Raw genomic sequence first — 14,444 nt, 5'->3', positions numbered from 1 at the left:
TGGAACTTTCATTACTATGTTGAATAAAAGTGGTGGGAGTGGGCATCCTTGTCTTGTTCCTGATTTTAGAGGAAAAGCTTTCAGCTTCTCACCATTGAGTATGATGTTAGTTGTGGACTCGTCATAAATGGCCTTTATTATGTTGAGGTGTCTTCCTCTATACCCGCTTTGTTGAGAGCTTTTAGTTATAAATAGCTGTTGAATTTTGTCAAATGCTCTTTCTGTATCTATTGTGGTGATTACGTGACTATGTGATTATTATCCTTCATTTTGTTAATGTGGTATATCATACTGACGGATTTGCAGGTGTTGAATCATCCTTGCATCTCTAAAATAAATACCACTTGATCATGGTGTATAATCCTTTTAATGTATTGTTTAATTTGTTTTGCTAACATTTTGTTGAGATTTTTGCATCTGTGTTCAACAGAGATACTGGCCTGTAATTTTCTTTTTTGTGTCATTCTTGTCTGGCTAGGGAATTAGGGTAATGCTGGCCTTGTAAAATGTGTTTGGAAGAGTTTCCTCCTCTTCTGTTTTTTGGAAGAATTTGAGAAGGATTGGTATTTATTTTTCCTTGAATGTTTGGTAGAAGTCACCAGTGAAGCTGTCTGGTCCTGGACTTTTGTTTGTTGGGAGGTTTTTGATTACTGATTCAATCTCTTTGCTGGTAATCAGTCTGTTAAGATTTTCTATTTCATCATGATTCAGTCTTGATAGGTTGTATGTTTCCAGGAATTTATCCATTTCTTCTAGGTTGCCCAGTGCATTGGCATATAATTGTTTGTAATTGTCTTTTATGATCCTTTGTAGTTGCATGATACCAGTTGTAATATCTCCTCTTTCATTTCTGATTTTGTTTATTTGAGTCCTCACACTTTTTTCTTAGTCTACCTAAATAAACACTTATCAATTTTGTTTTTTTTTTTTGTTTCAAAGAACCAACTCTTAGTTTAATTGATCTTTTCTATGTTCTTTTAAGTCTTCATTTCTTTTATTTCTGCTGTAATCTTTGTTATTTCCTTCCTTCTACTAACTTTGGGCTTTGTTGTTTTTGTAGTGCCTTGAGTTGTAAAGTTAGGTTGTTTATTTGAAATTTTTCTTGTTTCTTGAGGTGACATTTATTGCCATGAACTTCCCTCTTAGAGCTGCTTTTGCTGTAACCCGTACATTTTGGTATGTTACATTTTCATTCTTTTTAAGGCATTTTTTGATTTCGTTTTTTTTTTTGATTTCGTTTTTGATTTCTTCTTTGACCCATTGGTTGTTTATTAGCATGTTGTTTTATCTCCACATATTTGTGAATTTTCCAGTTTTCCTCAAGTAATTAATTTCTAGTTTCATACCATTGATATGATTTCAATCCTCTTAAGAATCTTAAGACTTGTTTTGTGACCTAACATGTGATCTGTTTTGGAAAATGTTCTATGTGCACTTGAGAAAGAAGTGGATTCTGTTGCGTTTGGATGGTATGTTTTGTACATATCTGTTAATTTCATCTGGTCTAACATGTCAGTTTAAGGCTGATGTTTCTTTATTGATTTTTGTCTCAAAAATCTACCCACTGATGTAAGCAGGCTATTAAAGTTCTCTACAGTTATTGTATTTACAAATGTTACAGCTTTTTCTTGGATTGGCTCCTTTATCATTATGTAACACCTTTTTTTGTCTCTTATTACAGTCTTTGTTTTAAGGTTTATTTTGTCTGATAAAAGTATAGATATTCCAGCTTTCTTTTGGTGTCCATTTGCATGGAATATCTTTTTTATCCCTTCACTTTTTACCTGTGTAGGTCCTTACAGCTAAAGTGTGTCTCTTGTAGGCAGCATATGGATGAGTCAACTTGTGTCTGTAACAGTCTATTTTAAGTTGATAGCAACTTAAGTTTGTTATCATTCATTGTCATATCATAATATTATGATATATAATTATTATTATATTAGATCAGTGCAGCAGAATGGAGAAACAAGAACTTGTTCATAATGTTATTCAGATTCAGTAAATACTTATTGACAATCTACTATGTGTTAGAAACTATGCTAGCCAGTTTACACAGGTATTAGCCACACAGGAACACCGAGGAGAGGTATTTCCAAGTCTATTTTATACACACAGGCACTGAAGTTTAGAGATTAAGTAACTTGCCCAGATTCACACCATTAATAGTGTAGAACTGGTATAAAAACTCAAGTCTTTTTTTTTTTTCTTTTTCTTTTTGCGGTAAGCGGGCCTCTCACTGTTGGGGTCTCTCCCGTTGTGGAGCACAAGCTCCGGACGCGCAGGCTCAGTGGCCATGGCTTACGGGCCTAGCCACTCCGCGGCATGTGGGATCTTCCTGGACCGGGGCACGAACCCATGTCCCCTGCATCAGCAGGCGGACTCTCAGCCACTGCGCCACCAGGGAAGCCCCAAAAACTCAAGTCTTAATTTGAAACACAGTGCTCTTCTATTGTGTCTTCTTCAGTGCTATCTTTAGAAGATATCAATGAAAAATTTTAAATAAAACATTATTTTGAAAGAAGGGAAGATTTGTGCAGTACTTTCTTTGTTTTGAATGGCAAGAAAAGTATGGTAGCAATTGCTAATTTCTGTCTGTAACTGTTTGAAATAGTGAATGTGTCTGTAGTTTTCATACGTGTAGCAAGTTTAAAACGTTCATGAAGTAATTTTATCAATTATGTCCAAAATGAAGCATTTGTAATTTACTCTCAAATTGTCACCTGAATGCTCGCCTGTTTATTATTCATGTTTATTCAAAGTTTACTTTTTAGGTAGGGGTATATCAACATTCTTAATCTTTGTCAAATCCATTGGCAGGCACTTTTATAGTAGTGTTTGGTCAGTTGCTTAGGGGACAAAACCAAACAGCATATTGGTTGTGTTATGTTGGGCTTTGTGGTTTTACAGTTTAGGAAGTCCAGTCCTTGTTCGATAGCATGCAACCATTTACGTTCTAAAATTTTTCCTCCTATATGTAACCAGTGGTTTAAAAAAGTATTTGGAGGAGACTAAAGAAATTCAATTTCCAGAACAAGGAAATAATGCCATAATCTAATCAATCTGAACTCCTTTGTTTCCACAACAATTAAACATGTAAAAATTATCTTTAGAGAAAAAATTTATTTGTGTGTGGTTTGGAGTAAAGAATGTGGGCTTTAGAGTCAGATAGATCCAGGTTGAAATCTGGGCTCCGCTATTCATTTGTAAAATGAAGATAATAATACCTCATTTGCAGGGCTGTTTTAAGGACTACAGAATAAAATAAATATATGTGTATGCCCAGTGCCAGATACAAAGCAGATGGCTATTATTATTTCTTAGTACTTCCAACTCAATTTCTAACCATATAAAATGGGTGGATTTTGAGAATGTTCAATTTTGTTTTTTAATTTTTATTTATTTATTTTTGGCTGCATTGGGTCTTTGTTGCTGCATGTGGGCTTTCTCTAGTTGTGGCGAGTGGGGGCTGCTCTTCGTTGCAGTGCACGGGCTTCTCATTGCGGTGGCTTCGCTTGTTGCAGAGCACAGGCTCTAGGTGCACAGGCTTCAGTAGTTGTGTCACATGGGCTCAGTAGTTGTGACTCTTGGGCTCTAGAGCACAGGCTCAGTAGTTGTGGCGCAGGGGCTTAGTTGCTCCGCAGCCCGTGGGATCTTCCTGGACTAAGGCTCGAACCCGTGTCCCCTGCATTGGCAGGCGGATTCTTAACCACTGTGCCACCAGGGAAGTCCAAGAATGTTCAATTGTTAAGACTAAAAATTAAAGAATTTAGGATTGGACCTCTGATTTGAATGTGGTAGTTTACAATCACATTATTCCATCCTCTTCCCAGAAATTATCCAAAACCAGAAGGTGAAAGAGAAACAAAAATGTAAAGAACCATTTTTGGTGAAACTAGGAGACTACTAAAACCCCAGATACCCCCCAAAATGAATTTCTACCCAAAGCTATGGACACTGTACAGTAGGATGTGGAAATGGAACAGAATGGAGACAGAATGCAGCCGATGCTCTGGAAGAGGACCATTTTTGAAGAAGGGGGACACACACTGAGGTGCAACGCTTGACCTCCGTTTTTATAACAGCGCACATGGGGTGAACCAGCAGATAGCAAGGGCTTTCTCAGACCCTTTGGTTTGCTTTGGTTCTCAGCAGTGAAGATGGGTTAATCATAAGAAAATACAGGGAATAGTTCAGCAAACAGGCAGTTTCTGTTGCAGTGGAGAAAAGAATGCTGAGTTAAGAAAACTGCCACAGCTGCCATGTCCATTGACTGAGGAAATGTAAAGAGCAAATAAATATACAAACAAAATCCTTTATCAGGAGAGAAAGTGCTGTTATCCTGGAACATGTCCCTGGTTCCTTCCCCACATGAATCTCCAGCAAACAGCTGGTACAGAACAAAAGTACCAGTGTTACTACTATGATACAAAAAAGAACCAGCCCAAGATTTGTTTTAAAGAAAATCACAAGGAAGATATGAGGAAGTGAAGAGGAAAACCAAAAGCTAGGTAAGGAAAGATCATGAGAAAACAAAACCAAAGAAAACAATGTAGCCATGGAAGAGACAAAAATTGTTCTTGAACATTGTGCCATAAATTTAAAAATAAAGCAAAACAAAACCTTAAGGAAATAAATGTCTCTCTGTAGGGTTAGTGCTACTGAAAAATACAAGAACTCAGAAAAGAGATGGTAGGTGAATAGTGAGGAGGCTCAAGAAAGAAATAGAAGAGTGAAATAAAACCATCACAGAAATGAAGGTAAAGTTGGCAGGAAAATAGGAAATAACACTGCTGAAACATAGCAAAAATCTAGAGGATGGATGTGAGAAAAGTGAGCAAGAGGAAACAAATATAAAAAGAGTTCAAAAAGATTAGAGATAAAATGATAGCTATAGAATACAGGCAAAGGAAGTCAATCATGCATATTACTGGAGTTGCTAATAAATAAAACAGAAATTATGTGACAAAATAAAGATATAAATTAAATGAACTTCCATAAATTAAAAAAGACTTGCATTTACATGTTAAAAAACATATCAAGCCCAATGGAAGTTGCCCCAGAGCCATCCATGTAAAAACATCCACATTAAATTGCTTAACATTGAAGATAGTGAAAGAATCCTTTGGGTGGCCAAGAAAAATGTCACTTGTAGAAGGAAAAGATTAATGTGACCTTAAGCTGTTCTATAACACGTTCAGTGCTAGAGAGTGGAGCAACATCTACAGAATCTGCAGATAAAGAGTGTGACTCAAGAATTTTATAGCCAGCCAAATTGTTGTTAAAGTACAAAAGCAATAGTGAACAATTTTGAACATGCGCAACTCAGGGAATATTGTTCCCATGAAATGTCTTCAGGAATTTTTAAGATGTCTGAAAAAAACTACAGCAAAAGTACTAGCCAGGAGCACTAGATCCACGTAACTCTTTAACAGTAGAGCAAATATGGGGATTAGAGCAACAAAATAGACTATAATGTTAGTTGTGCTGACAGTAGAAATAATAAACCTTACAAAAGTGGGACAGTAGAGGGAAAGAGAATGGCAGGTAAAATAAGTATGTTTATTTCAAATGCAAATTAAAAGCTAGCTAGGGTCATGATCTGGACGATATAAGGAAAGTTTTACTTTAAGTCAAATTAACCTCAAATGAAATAAAAAGAACATTCTATAATGTTAAACAAGATAAAATAATACTTTATAAAGGGTTGAAGCATTCATAGTGAAGATATAACAGTGAAATAGATCTATGTACCATTCATAAAACAAAGTAATGTTAAGGGAAGAAATATAAGCAGTTTAGAATGAGAAGCCTTGATTTTCTTCCATAGTTCATGACAGACCAAGTGGCCCAAACTATGTAAATCTATAAGACCTAGTTAATATAATTAATAAGATGGATCTAATTGATGTATAAAACTATGTTTTCTTAAAACAGAGAATATGTCTTCTTCCCAAGTGAGCATGGAATGTTAACAAAAATGAAACATTTACAGTACTACAAGGAAAATTGCACTAATGATAATACAATAAAACTAGAAATGAATAAGAGAATAAAATTTAAAACAATTCATCAAATTAGAAAATCTTTGTCTCAAAGTCATTTCAAAAAGGAAATCCAGGGCTTCCCTGGTGGCGCAGTGGTTGAGAGTCCGCCTGCCGATGCAGGGGATGCGGGTCCGTGCCCCGGTCCGGGAAGATCCCACATGCCGCGGAATGGCTGGGCCTGTGAGCCATGGCCGCTGAGCCTGCGTGTCCCGAGCCTGTGCTCCACAACGGGAGAGGCCACAACAGTGAGAGGCCCGCGTACCACCAAAAAAAAAAAAAAAAAAGGGAAATCCAAACTAAAATTGTTAAAATATAGAAAATAAGTATAATAAAAATACAGCCTATCAGTATCTATGATATGTAGATAAATAACTCCCAGAAGAAAAAGTATACATTTGCTACTTTGAGTAGTAAGTTAGGAAGCTGGAAGAAAACAACAAAATCAATCTATGCAAAGTAAGATGATACAATTAAAAAACATAAAAGCAGAAATAAATGAATTAGATAAGAGATGAATAGAAGTAGATTTTCTTTGGGAAAACTAAAATATTAGCTAATGAAATTACAAAAAATGCAGAGGGCAAAAATACATAATGTAAGAAAGGATAATAGGGAAAATACCTCAAAATGCAGCAAATTTAAGCCTTAAGAGATTTTGTTTTCTAAACTCTAGATGAGTAATTTGAAAAACTGCATAAAGTGGTTAAAGTGGTTAAATTATCTCAAGATAGATAATTTACTAAAAGACTCCGAAATATGTAGAAAATAAAGACAGACATATTAAGTTGGGGGGGTGTGAGGAGGATGGAGAAATATATAGTACCCCCATCAACAGAAGCACTAGATCCTGATGATTTCACAAGGGAATTCTACCAAACCCTTTAAAACCTAATGTCAGTGATATTTAAACTATTTCAGGGAACAGGAAAAGGAAATTTATCAATTTTTAAAATAATATGAGCATGATATTCACATTAAAATTTAATAAAGGTTACAATTAAAAGAAAACTTTACATCATTGGTATTCATGCAAATAACTACACAAAAATCCTAAATAAAATGTTAACAGAATCTAGCACACATTAAAAGAATAAAACATCCTGATTAAGGGGGTTTATTTCAGGGATATAATAATGGTTCAATAAAAGGAAATCTATTAACATTACATTTAAGGAGAAAAGCACATGATTATATTCATACACATGAAAAAGCAACAAAATGTAATGTTTATAATTAACACCAAAAAGAAAAATCTCTAATGTAATTGTGACTAGATAATATTTTCTTAATATGATAACATATGTATATTTTAATCCCAAATCCAGTATCATACATAATGTGGAAAGACTAGAAATATTCTTGCTAATTTTAAATTTTTTTTTTTTTTTTTTTTTTTGCGGTACGCGGGCCCCTCACTGCTGTGGCCTCCCCCGCCGCGGAGCACAGGCTCCGGACACGCAGGCCCAGTGGCCACGGCTCACGGGCCCAGCCGCTCCGCGGCACGCCGGATCCTCCCAGACCGGGGCACGAACCCGCGCCCCCTGCATCGGCAGGCGGACTCCCAACCACTGCACCACCAGGGAAGCCCTCTTGCTAATTTTAGAACTGGACAATGATGTTCATTATCACAGCTATTATTTAACATTGTTCTGGAGTACTAACCAATTCAATTAGGCAGAGGAAGAAATTAGAGATATAAAAATAGAAAATCATTTGTAGCTTATATGATTGTATACCTGGAAAACCAAAAGAATCAGCTGAAAATTCTTACAAAGAGTAAAAAAGATCTAAACAGTGGTAAAAAATAAATTAATATACAAAATTAGTAGCTTTTTGATATGCAAAGTTACAGACATTTAGAAGAGGTAATGGAAGGAAGACCCCTGATTTTCGACATCAAAGAGTATACATGAAATAGCAATAAACTTAAGAAATATGCAAACTTCTGTATGGAAAAACCCTATAAAAAGCTTCTAATATTCCTGAAAGAATACTTTAATAATTGGAATAATACACCATGGAAAATCTCAGCATCTTGTCAGTTTCTCCTAATTCATTCTATAAATTTATGTGACATACACAAAAATACCTACAGGATGTTTTTGGACCTAGATAGGCTGATCTTAAATTGTTATAGAAAATATATAAGCACCAATAGCTAGGAAAATTCAGCAAAAGGAGAGTGATGATGTGGAAATTAGCCCCACCTGAGATTAAAACATATTATGCCTCAGTTTTTAAGACAGTTTGGGTCTGGGCATGAAGCAAAAGATCAATGGAAAAAAATGTAGAATACATACATGAATTGTAGTGGCATGTAATATCAGTAGGGAAAAATTGATTTTTCAATAAATGATGAGCCAACAGGGTAGCCATCTGGAAGAGAAGTGGATCCATACTTCATAGCTTATACCCGCAGAAACTTCAAATGGACCATAGATGTAAATCTAAAACATAAACCTTAAAAGGACTAGAAGACATCATGGGAGAACTCTATATAATAACTTCAGCATGAAGAAAGTTTTCCCAACTATGATAAAAACCAAGAACCATAGGGAAAAGAGTAATAAATTTTATTACTACATAAAAGAAAACTATTTCTACATGACCAAAATTGCCACAAGAGACATCAAGGTAGAAAAAACTTCACAACTCATGTCACAGACAAAACTTAATTTACTTAATATAAACACCTTTCACAGATTGACACAAAAAGAGCAACAGCCCAGTATAAAAATGGACGAAGATTATGGACATTCGTTTTGCACAAAGGAAATGAAAGAGGTCTTCCTTGATGCTGTACTGTTAAGCAGCCCCTCTGCCCATTATTTGTCCCATAGCCTGCTTATTTCCATCACAACACTTATTCCAACCTGTTGCTATTTTTTTTCCTCTTTGCTTGTTTACTTGTTTTATTGTCCATTTTCTCTCTCATACTGTGAAATCCATGGGGAAGGAGATCACGTCTGTGTCCTCCACAGTTGGTTCCCTTGCACTAAGAACAGTGCACTTCACAATTCTGTTCTCTGCTAGTCTGTTGTATTCCATCTCAGAAATATGCCTTCTAAACTTTCTTCCTTATGACCTGTGCCAAACATATTCAGCTTTTTTACAGTAAACTTGATAGGTGAGTTGAGATTTACAGAATTAAAACATCACAAATTCACAAAGCAATTGGGCTGCAATATGAACTGTTTTACCAGGCTTCCGGTGGTCAGCTTCAGGCATGGGGTATGATTACCTAGTAGGGACTGAAAGATGATTTATTGAATTAAAAAGTGTTTGAAGAAGAGTGTTTGCCAGAAGAGAGCTTAAAATTTTGTCCATTTATTCTTTGGCAGAGTGAATGCTTTATTAATAACTTCTTTAGAGTCTTGAATTCAATTTCAATTTCTTTGAATTTTCTTTGCTTAATTCATCCACCTAACTTTATTGCTTTAATGATCATGATGAAATTCATAGGCACCATTAGAGATAATGTATGAATGACATCGTTTCTATTAATGTTCACTATTTCTTTAATTTTTAGGATTAAATGCCATAGTTTTAAGAGATTTTGTAATGCTTAGTATTTTTTTCTTAAGTATTTTTCAGATAGCCATACTGTTTTCTGATTTTCCAGATATCACACTTTTCATTTCCTTAATTATTACTTCTTTGCCTCTTCTAAATTTGGTCATTTATGATCTGTTTTTATTGTGGGCATTTACTTATTATAAACACATGCATATATACATACATATGTTTATATTTTCTCTGTTTTGCAAATTAAATTACAGATTTCTGAAGATGCTGCAATTTATAGTGACTTTTAAAGTAATACTTGTATATATTGTTCAAAATTGTTGTCTAAGTATTTCTGTAACTTTACCATCATCACACAGTGAAGGTCACTGTCCAAATGATGGAGATTCAAAATATCACAGTTGCTGTCATCAGAGAAGTTATAATCTAGCTATGGAGACTGAATATGGAGTTAAATGAATCTATTGCTGCATGGAAAATTATTCCAAACCTTAGTGTTGTAACATAACAAACAGTTATTAAATCATACTTTTTGGGAGTCAGGAATCCCAGTAAAATGTAGCTGGGTCCCCTGATTCAGGGTCTCCCACAAGTCTACAATTAAGGTACTAACTGAGTCTGTGGTCATTGCATGGCTTGACTGGAGAAGGTCCACTTTGTTACTCACATGGCTGTTGTCAGGATTGAGTTACTTGCTGGCTGTTGGCCAGGGGATGCCCTCTGTCCTTGCCACGTGAACCTCTCCATAGGATAATAGGGAAGCTCATATGGGTAATTTCCATCAGAGAGCAAGAGAGTACATGCAAGACAGAAGCCATAGTCTCTTTGCAACCTAATCCCAGTGGTGGGTGACATCCCATCACTTTGCCCTGTTCTCTTCATTAGAAGCAAGTTATTAGGTTCAACCCATTCTTAAGGAGAGGCGATTACACAAGGGTGTGAGTATCAGGTAGTGGGGGTCATCGGAGGCCATTTTAGAGGACATTTACCACATTGGGTAAATACTTAACAGTTGAGATATGTCATTAAAAGAATTCAGAGGAGTGACCTCTAAGGATTGAAACACTCAGGAATTTGTTCCAAAAAAGTTGGGACCTGAATTAAATCTTAAAGAAAAGTTTGATAAGGGAGAGAACAGTCTCTTATATAGAAAAAATATAAACAAAGGTGTAGAGGGGGACATTTTTCTATATTACTTTGGGAAGAGTGAATAGAAAATAGAACTTGACAGTAGTATTTTCTTACATTAATTAGCAACCCTAAATCAGATACCTGTTTTCTCTTTTTGATAAATGCTGTTCTTATCTCAGTCCTGTTTGGGGATTAATATTTTTAAGTATCAGAGAAGTGGAAATTAAAGATCAAACATATTTTTGAAATTCTTGATCATGTAACTTCAGATTCTTAGATCTGATTTAATGACAAGTATGAGAAATGTTGTTTTGTTATCTCCAAAGGCCAGCAAGAGTTTTATTTGTCTAAAAGTTTGACATTTTTCATCTGATGCAAGGTAAAAATAAGATTTTTTTAGGAGGCATGGCTTGATAAGAATGTACCTTAAAAAAAAAACAACACACCTTACTTAACTAATGCGATTTGAGTTGGAAATTCAAATTCATTAAATCATCTTAAGCAGTGATAAGCACAAGAAATGTATCATGTTTTTCTAAACTCCAAGACTGAATTTGTTCCTTATATTATAGTAGATTTTTATATAACCAATCATAGTACATAACATAATGTATTTTACATTGTCATGAAAGTTACTGGCAGTAGCAGCAGTAGCAATAGCAGAGTTAGCGTGTTTAATCCATTCCAAGCATTGCCTCATGCATGCTATCCTGATTAAACTCTCACGACAACACAGTGGTATAGCTATGATTATTTTCCCCACTTTATAGATGGGGAAACTGAAAGTCATTGAGATTTAGGAACTGGATAAAAATTAAAAACAAAACCAAAAAACTATTATGTGGCAGAGCCTTGCTTCTAACCCAAGTAGTTTTGATTCCAGTGCCTGAGCTCTTAAGAAAGACAACCGACTGACTCTTAGGTCAAACATTTAGTAAATGAGGGCCATGCGAGTGGACAGTTTCCCAAATCCAATGTCACTTTTCATCTAGACTATGTAGATTTTCTGGTGGTGTCTGGGCCAGCAGGCATCTAAGCACTATTATTAATCAGTTTGGTTGGAAATTTCACTTGGCCAAATCTCCCTCTCAGTGTCTCTGCTAATTTTTATTAATGGATGTCTGTAAAACATATTAATTATTTTGGTTTGAGGAATGTAGTACAAAAAGGAAACAACTCCCTTTTGCAGTTCAAGTTTTAAAGAGAAGGCTTGATATAATTGGTTAATAGGAATGTTCTTCAGAGTAAAATAGGGAAGCATGGGAGCTTGGAGCAGAGGTATTGAAACCCTGAATGGTAAGAAAGGACTGATCACTGTGATATGAGAGAAATGCCACAGAGTGTCTCTTGTCCTTGATTTGGATATGTGCCACAGCCTCTTGGTATCTGTGGGGACATCCCTCTCCTTGCTAATGCAGTAGTGCGCTGGTGATGTGGGAGGAGAAGTGAGGTGGCTCCTATGTGGATGCTTTCCTCTTACCAGGTACGGGCACGATGCACGGGTTTGTCTTGAGTTGAAAATTCCTTTGGAGTCTATTCACAATGGCACATAGTAAATTAACTTCATTACTTTAGACTATAGTAACTTCCAAATCTGGGATGCTTTTAGTTACCAACTAAGATGAATACTCTGGGGGCTTCCCTGGTGGTGCAGTGGTTGAGAGTCCGCCTGCCGATGCAGGGGATACGGGCTCGTGCCCCGGTCCGGGAAGATCCCACATGCCGCGGAGTGGCTGGGCCTGTGAGCCATGGCCGCTGGGCCTGCGCGTCCGGAACCTGTGCTCCGCAGCGGGAGAGGCCACAACAGTGAGAGGCCCGTGTACCGCAAAAAGAAAAAAAAAAAAAGATGAATACTCTGAACTTCTTCCCAGTAGGAGAGGTATTTAAATTTAAAATGCATATTCACAGTGATGATTTGGTTTCATGTTCAATATTTACAATTATACTGGGTATTTCCTATTTCCCATATTTTTTCTATGAAGAGAAAAAAAGCAAAACAGAAGACACACATGTGTATATGAACACACGTCATTGCAAGAGTGTGTAGAGAAAAAAGTCAGTAATAAGCAGAAGAGAAACAAAACGTGACTGTGATTGAGCTTCCGTGTTACAAGTGTGGAGAGTGTTTTATTTCATCCAATCAAAAGGAATTCTTTGTATATTCAATAAAGACTGACTAACAGTAGGAAGATGACATTGTCAAGAGTTGGGCGTTTGAAAGAAAGCTGGAAGCTGGAAGTGAGAAGATTAGAAAAGAATACCGTATCCAGACAATGACTGTTCTGGTTAGATTCTAAATAGTTAAAATATTTTGCCTCACAACATTAACAGATAATGTCTCAAATCAATGCTTTTCTTGTTATGTTGCCCAATGCTGAAAAATATTTTTGCCTCTTTTCTCCAGTGACCAATTTAAACCAATTAAGAACCACAGTCAGCCAGAATTTATGAACAAAACCTCATACTTGTCTGTGATCAAGTGAAATTCTTCTCTTTCTCCTTAAATTACAAGTATAAATAATTTGAAAAATTTGAAGAAAGAAAAAAAGTAATCATCACTCCACTTATCCAAGAATCAATTTTTACTGTGGTGTGACCTTTCAGAATTTGTTTTTATGCATATGTGTCTTTGTAGATGGTTGCAATCAAGGTACCTATAATTCTATGTTTTGCTTTTTAATGTTGTAAGATGAACATTCACTTGTGTTTCTACATGGAACAGTAGTTTCATTGCTGCCTAATATTATTTAGAGAATCATGTTTATAATCATTTCTCTATTTTGACATTATTGATATCCTAGTAATATCAGTATCTATTTTCAGCAGATTATAACAAAGCGGGAAATGACTTTATCACAAGATACTTTTAAGACTTATCATACCTATAATCATATCATACACATAACTACAGTGAATTTCACAAAAGTTACAGCCACTTATAATCTTAACGACCGTACCAGTATTGCAGGTTTACTATGATACTGGTTTGAGTGAAAATATTAAACAAAATCATTTTCTTTCTTACAAGATACTTCAGATTTGCTGCAGTTCACTCTCTTTTGCTATAACTAAATATGAGCGTTTGTTTCTGGTCTTTTTTTTTATTGTTGTTATCCTTCTTTTAATGAATTTTCCTTTCATTTAGTGATTGGTACTTTATTTTTTTTTTTGTAAAAATTTGATCTCTTCAGATAGTATAGATTTTAATTTATTTTAATTGATGACATAAATGTTGGCAAATCTGGCTTTATGTCTTTTTTAGATTTTAATTTTTACTTGATTTTTATATATTCATATCTGTCAGTATTTCCCCTTGTGATTTCTTCTATTACTTTGAAAAGGAGAATGTTATTTTTCTATATATATCTGATATATATTCTAATTTATATTCAGTTGAAGTAATTACAATGGTTATATTGAACCATTTAACCCTTTGGAGCTTATTTTTACTAGATACTGTAAAATATGAATTAGAGATAAATATTTTTAAAATAATCTTACTTTATGCATCTTGTCTTCAGATGCTAGTTTGTATATAATTATTAATTCTTTTCTACTTATTACATATTTATTTGTATGTCAACACTTCTATCCTCTTAGTTATTCATGCTTAAGATGTCCTGTTTATAGTTTTTTTGGCCAGTTTTCATTGATATGATTGCCCATGTGCTGTTCAGAATAAATTTAGGAATATTGTTGCTAAGTATTCTAAAACATAAGCCAAAAAATATTGTTTTTGAGATT

General features: G+C 35.1%; 1 protein-coding gene across 1 annotated transcript in view; it reads left to right on the top strand.

Moving 5' to 3' along the window:
* Window positions 1-14,444, top strand: part of HMCN1 (hemicentin 1) — a 526,172-nt gene that overhangs the window by 84,789 nt on the left and 426,939 nt on the right. The gene's annotated exons all lie outside the window — the stretch shown is intronic.

This window comes from Lagenorhynchus albirostris, chromosome 2 (genome assembly GCF_949774975.1).
Source record: "Lagenorhynchus albirostris chromosome 2, mLagAlb1.1, whole genome shotgun sequence".
NCBI lineage: Eukaryota > Metazoa > Chordata > Mammalia > Artiodactyla > Delphinidae > Lagenorhynchus > Lagenorhynchus albirostris.
The sequence above is the reverse complement of the archived record's forward strand: the minus strand, read 5'-3'. Positions and strand labels throughout refer to the sequence as shown.